This window comes from Chrysochloris asiatica, unplaced genomic scaffold, assembly GCF_000296735.1.
Source record: "Chrysochloris asiatica unplaced genomic scaffold, ChrAsi1.0 scaffold00009, whole genome shotgun sequence".
In the NCBI taxonomy this organism is placed as follows: Eukaryota; Metazoa; Chordata; class Mammalia; order Afrosoricida; family Chrysochloridae; genus Chrysochloris; species Chrysochloris asiatica.
Genome location: NW_006408527.1, coordinates 34973636 through 34984292, shown reverse-complemented (window position 1 = coordinate 34984292; position 10657 = coordinate 34973636).

Here is a 10657-nt window from a genome sequence, read left to right as displayed (position 1 = left end):
AAAAAAAAAAAAGAATACTTTCAATCCATATCTAAACAAAGTAGTGGTGGTTGTGTGTGTGGAGTCAGTTCATACTGGCCCTGTATAGGCTTTCCAAGGCTGTAAATCATTACAGGAAAAAAAAGTCTCATTTTTCTTCCATAGCACAACTGGTAGATTTGAACTATTATGCCACAAGGGCTCCTGATAAGCCGAGTAATGATTTTCAAATGAATTCTTATGATAGCAAGGTGTTAGGGAAACTGTTTTAGGGGTTTGATTCAGCTTTTATTTCTAAAAGTCTAAATATATATCTCATACATACTACACTATCTGCAGCTGTCTTCCTGTGTATATATGTATTTATATGGATAAAAACATTTCTTAAGAGTTAACATATACCCTTAAAACAATATATTCTTACAATACTAGCAGATGTCACGAAGTATCTTTACAGAATATTTGTTCAACAAGTTCCTTGATTGGTGTCTTAGTCTGGGTTTACAGGAGCAAAACCAGAGGGTAAAAGAGAGAGAGAGACGAGTTTATTTCAAGGAAATGACTCATGCCATTGTGGGACTGCCATATTCTAAATCCATAGGTCAGGCAGCAGGATGGGGAGCTCTGCTGATTTGTGTCCCAGGACCTAGAGATCAGGTGACAAGAAGAGTAGAGAGTAGAGAAAGAAGAAGAGGACAAGCTTTGCCAGAACCCTGGTTTATGTAAGGGAGGCAGGCTTTTTCCACAAGGAGACTACCTCATCAGCTGACTGATAATATCAGTTTACAGTATAGAAAGTAATTACATCATATGTCACTGTTGTTGTTAAGTGCCATAGAGTTGATTCTGACTCATTTGGACCTGGTATAGTTTCCGAGGAGCAGCTGATGGGTTTGAACAGCTGACATTATGGTTTGCAGTCTAGTGCTTATCTTACAGTGCTACAGCAGGACTCCTACATTATCTGAGGGAGCTTCAAAAAGTTTATGGAAAAATTCCATTACCTTTTAATTTCATTTTTCTACAAAACTTTTTGAAGCCACTCATATTATATTATGGAAGAAAACCCAGTGCAGTATCTGTTAAACTACAGAATCATAGGCTAGTCTAGTAACACATAACATTAACCTTCACAATTGGTATTTCATACATATTAACTTTCATTGTCAAAATTTAATTCAAAAATAATAGAAGGAACAAACCTTTGTCAAAAATAATAGAAGGAACAAGTCTATTATTCTGTAAATCTTTATATTTTAAATTACAGCATGAAGACAGAGATTATGTCTTTCTGGTTTATTTCTTTAGTCCCATCACTTACTATAATTTTAGTTCATGAGTAATATCCAATACATACTTTTTTTTTTTTTTTTAAAGTTTTTATTGTGAACTGAGTGATAGTTTACATGGGAGAACATCAGCTTTACAGTCATCCTACCGTGTTTTGTTTCATTGCAATGATTACAATCCCCTCCTTGCATTATCATTCAACAGCATTTGCTTCCATGTCCTCCTGTTTTTCTTTTTGTTTTGTTTTTTTTTTTGTATGTACACCGAAGCACTCAGGAATATATAACCATTCAAACAACCTGCCAACCTGCCCCCAGGGCCACCAGCACACAGCCCCACTCCCTCCCTGAGTCCAGCATCCCCAGTCGCTGGCTCTATCTCTCCAAGTCATCATCTCTGCCTCCATCTTTGGCTGCTTCTCTGAATAGGGTCTCACAGTCTGCTCTTCTCCCTTGATGATCTCAGGATCCTCTGCTCCTGGACTGCAAGATCAGCTACTCTCCTCGTTTTGTTACAAAATGTCTACCTTTACATTTGCAACATTCACAATCAGTCCTGATAGCAGTTATTCACTCCAATAAACACTTTTTGATTGAATGAGTAAATTCTGATGTAATCTGTTGTCATTTGTAAGTACTTACCCATTAGAGTCCTGGTGTGGCGCTGTGAGATAATGCATCACACTGCAAAGCCATTTGAACTACAAGGTCGGTGGTTCAAGCTCACCAGTCACTCCTTAGAAACCCTGTACAGGGACCTGTGAATATTTTACCTTAGGTGGCAAAGGGAAATTAAGGTATAAAATGGAATTATGGTTGCTAATCAGGTGTCATTAAAATAGTGAGATTATACTGGATTATCCAGGTGAATTCAATGCAAATATTTTGGGTTTTAGGTGCTATTGAGTTGATTCTGATTCATGGCAACCTTCGGTGCAACAGAATGAAACACAGCCTGGCTTTGCATCATTGTCACAAATAGTGTTAGTTTGAGCCCATTGTTGCAGCCACTTTGTCATTCCATCTTGTTGAGGGGCTTCCTCTTTTTGCTGATCTTCTTATAATGTAATCATAAGCGTTCTTAAATGTGGAAAAGGGAAAGCAGAAGAGTCAGTGTCAGAGTGATATGATGTTGGCAAGATTTGACAAGCCATTTCTGGCTCTGATGATGAAAGAGGGCTATCAGTCAGAAATGCAGATGATCTCTAGAAGCTGGAAAAGGCAAAACAATTGATCCTTCTCTTAAGCCTTCAGAAAGGAGAACAGCCCTGTCAACACCTTGATTTTAGTCCAGTGAGACCATTTCTGACTTCTCACCTCCAGAACTATAATACAATAAATTTATGTTGTTTAAAACCACTAAATTTGTGGCAATATTGTTATACCAGCAACAAGAAAATAGTATATCATTAAAGTAGCTTAATTGCTCTCATTGTCTTTAAAATAAGTAAATAAAATGGATCTCACAAAACAAATTACCACTAATCAGATACACTCTTACTGTTTCTTATTTTGGGTCTCACATTATGTTTTTTAATAAAGGGATTCTACTCTTTATAAGTTAAACATATGTGGTTTTTATGTACAGACTCACTAAACCTAGTGAGTGGGTACTTAAGTCTGTTTTCGCCTACTTAGTAAAGAAGTTGGGTATTTAATAACACTATTGTTGTTAAGTGCTGTCAAGTCAATTCAGACTTATAGTGACACCGTATAGGGTTTCCAAGAAGCAGATGGTGGGTATGAATTGCCAACCTTTCTTGTAGCAGTTCAGTGCTTATCCTACAGCACCACACCAGGATTCTCATTTTAATAATAACATATAAAATCATTTTATCATTATAAAATAAATTACCAAAGTGATGTTCATTTGGGAATATCATGTCAAGCAAAGAGAAGACCTTCTGCAACTACAAAAATTTCCTATTCCAAATATAACCACTTTTTGTGGTGCTGCAGGATAATGTGCTGGACCAGAAAGTCGCTTTGAACCACAAGTCAGTGGTTCAAACCCACCAGCCACTCCTTGGAAAATTCTGTACGGAATTGGTATGAGTTGGAACTGACTTGACAGCATTTAATAACAATAACAACAAACTTATTAAATAATTAATTTATTTTTGTTGTTTGTATTGAGAATGTATACAACAGAACATACATGAATTCAACAATTCAATGCTACTGAATACATACTTCAAGTTGTATTCTTATTTACCCATTGTCTTAGCTATTTGGAGTCCTGGTGTGGCACTGTAGACTATTGCACTGGACTGCAAAAGTCAGTTTGAACCAACAAGGTTACCAGTTCAAGCTCACCAACTGTTCCTTGGAAACCCTATGCAAGGCTGCTATGGGTCGGAACCAACTCGACAGCACTTAAGAAGAACAAAAACAACATAACAGAACTACTACAGTGGATGAGTTTAACAAACAGAAATTTATTCCCTCACAGTTTAGGATGCTGGAAGTGAAACCCAGAACATTGGTTGGCCATTTTGAACCCAACAATCACTTGGTTTGCTATACTTGGAATGGCAAACTGAAGAGGAATGGCGGTGCATTCATAGTTTAAAAGAACATTTCAAGATCTATCTTGAAGTACTGTCTGTGATAGGATAATAGCCATTGGACTGGTGTAATAATGGGTTATGTGGGCTGCTAACCACAAGGCCAGCAGTTTAAATCCACCAGCTGCTCTGCAGGGAAAGATGCTTTTCTGCTCCTGTAAAGATTTATAGCTTTGGAAACCTATACAGGGTTGCTCTGAGTCAGAACCAACCTGATGGCACACAACAACAACAGGGAAACCACTATTATTCAAATATGCACCAATCACAAAAGTCAGTGATGATGAAACTGAAGAATTCTATCAACTTTAGTTTGAAATTGATAAAACATGTGATCAATATGCATTGATAATTACTGGTGATTAGAATGTGAAAGTTGGAAACAAAGAGAAAGGTTTCATTAGTTGGAAAACATGGCCTTGGTTATAAAAATGATGCTGAAGATTGCATAGTAGAATTTTTCAAAACCAATGACTTCTTCATTGTAAATAGCTTTTTAAAAAAACATAAAAGGTGATTATACACATGGATCTCAACATATAGGATACCCAGGAATCAAATTGAATACATCGGAGGAAGAGACAATGGAGATGGTCAATATCATCAGTTAAAATTAGGCCAGAGGTAGACTATGGAACAGACCATCAATTGCTTATATCCAAATTCAGGCTGCAGCCAAAAAAAAAAAAAAAAAATTTCAAGTCTACAAGAGCCAAAATATGACTTTGAATCTATTCCACTTGAATTTAGAGACCATTCTCAAGAAGTAGACTGTATGGCTGAAAACCAGAAGGGCTGTGAGATAACATCAAGACCATCATACAGGAAGAAGACAAAAGGTCAATAAAAGGAAAAGGAAGAAAAGACAAAAATGGATGTCACAAGAGACTCTGAAACTTGCTTCTGAGCATAGAGATGCAAAAGTGAATGGAAGAATGAAGTAAAAGAGCTGTCAAAGGAAAGCTCGAGAATACAAAGTCAAATATTATAATGAAATGCACAAAGTAATGGATTTAGAAAACCAAAAGGGAAGAACTCATTCAGCGTTTCTCAAGCTATAAGAACTGAAGAAGAAATTCAAGCCTTGATTTGCAATATTGAAGGATTCTACCAGCAAAATATTAAATGATACAGAAAGCATTGAAAGAAGATGGAAGGAATACACAAAGGCACTGCACCCAACAGAAAACACCAATGTTCAGTCCATTCAAGAGTTAATACATGCTCAAGATCTGATGGTACTGAAAGAAGTCCAAGCTGCACTGGAGGCATTGGTGACAAATAAGGCATTCAGAGTTTGATGGAATGCCAATTGAAATATTTCAACAAACAAGTGAAGGACTGGAGACCCTCATACATCTATGGCAAGAAATTTGGAAAACAGCTACCTGGCCAACAGATTAGAAAAGATTCATATTTGTGCCTATTCCAAAGAGAGGTAAACCAATGGAACATGGAAATCATTAGACAATATCATTAATATCACATGCAAATAAAAGTTTTCCTAAGACAATTCAAATATGACTACAGCAGTACATTGACAGGGAACTGCTAGAGATTCAAGTCAGATTCAGACAAGGATGTGTAACAGGGATAGCATTGCTGTCATCAGTTGGATCTTTGCTGAAAGCGGAGAATGTTAGGAAGATATTTACCTGTGCTTTATTGGCTACACAAAGGCTTTCGGTTGTGTGGATCATGACAAACTACAGACAACATTGCAGAGAATGAATATTCTGGAAGGCTTAATTGTTCATGAGGAACCTGTACATAGATCAAGAGGCAGCTGTTCAAACAGAACAAGGGAATATCGAATGGTTTAAAATTAGGAAAGGTGTGTCCCAGAGTTGTATTCTTTCACCATACTTATTCAATCTGTATGCTGAGCAAAGAAGCTGAGAAAATGGATTATATGAAGAAGAATGTGGCATCGGGTTTGTGAAATACTCATTAACATCCTGCGAAATACAACCTTGGTTGCTGAAAGTGAAGAAGACTTAAAATACTTACTGATGAAGATCAAAGACCACAGCCTTCAGTATGGGTTGCAACTCAATGAAAGAAAATAAATGTCCTCACCACTGGACCAATAAATAACAATATGATAAATGTAGAAATGATTGAGGTTGTCAAAGACTTCGGTTTACTTGTTTCTACTATCAACACTCAGGGAAGCAGCAGTCAAAAAATCAAAAGATGTATTGCATTAGGCAAATCTGCTGCACAGGACCTCTTCAAAGTAGTCAAGAGCAAAGATGTCAATTTGAGGACTAAGGTGCGCCTGATCCAAGCAATGGTGTTTTCACTAGCCTCATATACATGCGAAAGTTAGACAATAAATAAGGAAAGCAGCAGAAAACTTGATGTATTTGAGTTATGGTGTTAAAGGAGAATGTTAAAAGTACCATGAATTGCCTAAAGAACAAACAAATCTGTATTGGAAGAAGTACAGTCAGAATGCTCTTTGGATGTCACGATGCCAAAACTTCAACTCTCATCCTTCGGACATATTATCAGAAAGAACCAGTTACTAGAAAGGCCATAATCCTTGGTAAAGTGGAGGGTCAGAGCAAAAGAGTAAGACTCTCAGTGAAATGGATTGGCTCAGCGGCAGCAGCAATGGGCTCAAGTGTGGTTGGCATAGGACCACATAGTGATTTATTCTTTTGTGCTATAGGGTCACTATGAGTTTGTACTTACTCGATGGCACCTAACAACACCAACAGAATATAGATAGATAGATGTTGTTATTATTGTTAAGTGCCATTGAGTCGGTTCCAACTCATAGCTACCCTGTATAGAGGGTGATTTTGAACTGCCGATTTTATTTCAAAAGGACTTTGAGGTCAAGTGCTGATGCTATAGAGATATTTTAAATACAAGTTTTTAAGTGTTCTATAGGCACATGTGTACTCAATTTTCTTTTTAAATATTTTTTTCTTGGTTATATAGAAAATTCTTAACCAAATAATCCAATATTCACAACATCTGTAACTAGTGCTTTTATGTTTAATATTTAATTACTAAATATTAATCAAATGCTTTTATTTTATATGGCCTAACTGAAAATCTGATTTATTTTTCCACATAATTAAATAATTATCCGTTCATTAATTTATCAATTCCGATTTGCAATGTTACTTTTGTATTACAATATCACATAACAATTTCTTAAAGATACTGTGATCAAGGATCTCTGATAGTGTAGTGGATTATGAGTCGGCTGCTAACTGCAAGGTCATCAGTTAGAAACTACCAGCTGCTCCATAGGAGAAAGACAAGGCTTTGCTTCTGTAGAGATTTACTGCCTCAGAAACCCTATATGGGTTGCAATGAGTTGGAACCAACACCATGGCACACTACCACCACCACCACCGTACTATGATCTGATTATAGGCTCTTTTTCCTATTTTTCTGGTTTAGCTTTCTTCTCAAGTATTATATTTTAAAATTATATCTGTAGATATTATTTTGAAGGAGTTCTGGTTTTGCGCTGTGGATTAATGCACTGGACAGTAAAGTCGGTTTGAACGCGAACCAGCCGCTCCTCAGAAATCCTACCCAGGATCTCTGTGAGTTGGAACAGACTCAACGGCACTTAACAACAACAAATTATTTGAAAATGTTTATAGACTTTAAAGTGTTATTCAAATTTAGATATATTAAAGGTTAGTTTCTTTTAAATCATCTTTATTAGTTGTAAATTTCTAACCTTTTGTATCTAAAATTTTAAAACTTATATTTTATCTTTTCCTGAGGGTGATGTGTCTTGGATTAATGTATTTTTATCTTTTTTAAAAAATTACTTGCTTTATATTTTAATCCGAATGTATCTGATATACAGACATTTAGAACATTTTGTTTGTATAGATTGAATTTTTATTAATAAAACAATCCGCTTTATGACATTTAACACTTTTGCCTTGGATTTGACTTTTTCTCATCTATTCTCATATTCTTTATTAATTCTTCTGATTTACCTTTGCTGTTGTGGGCTAATATACTGGACTGCAAAGTTGGTATGAACCATGAGGTGGGCAGTTCAAGTTCACCAGCTACTCCTCAGAAAGTCTATACAGGGTCGCTATCAACAGGAACCGACTTGACGGCACTTAACAACAATTACTATTATTTGCTGTGTATATTTGTCTTAAATAATGTCTTCTGAGTGGCGTAGTTTACTTTTTTTTTTTTTTACTATATGTGTACTTCTACACATACAGTACAAAGTAAGAACTGACTTGATGACACTTAACAAAAACCATTGTATGAGTATTTGCTTTGTTTTTCTACTTTGCTTTATGCTCTTAAAATAAATCCTAGCACTTGTTTTCCAGTATTTTAAGTAGAATGCATTTTCTTACCAAACAACATAAACTTAGTAAATAAGCAAGGACACTTGCATACAAGTTAGGTGATGATATGTTCTCAGCATAACAATCATATGTTCTAATGGTGGTACACGCCCTGTTGTTAAGAGTTGGAACATTGACAGTCAAATGTTAGTGCAAATCCTTTCCATATTTCCACCTGGAGGGCAGTTTGTTATGTTTGCAGTTCAGAGTCTCATTCCTGTGTCTCAAGTATCCATTTAGTGCATCTGTTAGTTTGAGGAATATTCTTTCATCACCTTGTTGTCTCTTTTGTGGTACTTACCAATTGACGGCATACAAAGCAACAATGTCCAGTGTGCATTTTGACCAGAGCTCTTCTTATCTGGGGTCTTGCTACATGAGAAACACTTCATTCCAGGATGCATTGGGTCACTGTTGTCTCTAATACTTGTTGACTTATTGATTTTTGGAGGTATAGCTGTGAATTTTAAATGTAATAAAAAGTACTGGCTTAGAATTCCTTTCTCTAGTCGTCTGAAAAATCAGTATACCTGAACACACAGAACCAGTACCAAACCCATGTTTAGGTAAAAAATATGTATGTGTGTTTATAATTATGTCTTTCTTACTACATTCATGCATTAAAGTCAACTGCTGACGGATTCTCATTACAGCTGGCAGGTTTTACAATTAATAGATAATCTTAAGGTTTCCACAACAGCTCTGCTTTCATTCTACTTTTCTTCTTCATTATTCATTGTCTTTAGAAAACATGTTTTATGAATCTTTACAAGTATATTGTTAATAATTATTAAGTTTCATATGTCTCATTTATCACTCTTCCTGCATGAGTTTTTCTCTTCCCAGTCTTATACACAATAGTCAAGTTAATGTTCTTAAGACTTCTAATTTTTTTAAATGTTTTATTGTGAATTATGTGATAGTTTACATGGGAGAAAATTAATTTTACATTCTTCCTATCGTATATTATTACATTTCCATAGTTAGAATCCCCACCATGCATTATCAAGAAAGCCTGTTCCTTCCCCCCCGCCCCCCCCCACAGCCCTTCTCCCTCTCTGGGTCTAGAGTCCCCAGGTGCTCCATCTCTCCATATCATCATCTCTGCCTCCATCTCTGGCATCACTGCTTCTCTGGGTAGGGTCCCGTTCTCCGCTCTAATCCATTGATGGTCCCAGGGGCCTCTACTCCTAGACTTCAAAGTTAATCTCTTCCCTCCTTGCTACAAAATGTCTACCTTTACATTTCCAACCCTCACAATCAGTCCTGATAATAATTATTCACTATTGTACTGTAAGAAACCTAGCCCCATCTCCTTTCATTAGCCCCACCCAGACAGATTGGATACTACTAAGTGGAGATTCTACCTTCCTCCATACCCTCTGGATCTAGGCTCCCTCTTTAAAGCTTGTAAGCCAGTCACTTCTTGCCTTTGTAGCGCCCCCCCCCCCACACACACACACACAAACCCGCATTGTGAGTAGCCAATGTCCAAGTTGCCCATCTGTGTATGGAGGGGGTGGGAATGATCCCTGATGTGAAGATTTGTTCCCTCTTTTGAGCTACTGCATCTATAGGTGTAGGTCAATTTCATAAAATTGTATCAGACTACTCTTTTTTTTCCTCTTCTTTCTTCTTCTAGTTGAGCTCTGGTTATCCAGTCGTTGAAGCCAGGTCAAGTGGGTATTATCTGCATATGCCCTCTCTTCTTATCCGCTGGATGCTTCATTCTCCACTCTAGTCCTCTGTGGCTATGTCATGGACTCTGGGCCCAAGTCTCCAGGTTTTGCCATGCTGCTGGCCAACCAGGTCTCCATCTTGGTTCACAAGAGTCTATTGAACATTGTAAGGCTTAGCTTGCCGCTTCATTGCTGTTTTTCCCTCACTTCCCCTTATCAGCAACGAACATGGTCACCATTCAGAGTTGTATTCCCATTGAGTCTTAGTCTTGGAAGGGGGTTTGCCCTAACAGAATGCAACCACTTGCCTTGATAACTCCTAGGTAAGCAACTTGCTTGTTCTTGTAGTAATCAGTAGGACTGCCTATATTGTTTTGTATTTTTCCTGTTGGTCTTTCTTTCAAGAAGTATCTTCTGCTCTTAAGAATTCTAATGGTTTTTGTTCAGTGTACCCACATCAATTTGGCATGGAAGGCTGCCATCACTTGAAGTCAGGCATTTTGACCTATACTTTTGTGTCGAAGTCAGAGTATCCTACTTGCTGTGTTCTAAGTAAGTGTATGTGTTTGTTTTTTTATGTTCTATGTCTACATTCATTCTCCTCTCTTTTACTCAAAGTATAGATTTTCCCCTTGATCCTTTGCTTATGGATGTGTGTAAAAATAGTTTGTGTTTTCATGGTTGTTGTCAGCAGAATCTATTCCATGAAAATATTCCTTGGTTCCCTGCTGCACATGATTTTTACCTTTTTCAGCCCTGTATTACCATGTTATTATTGCCTTTGTATA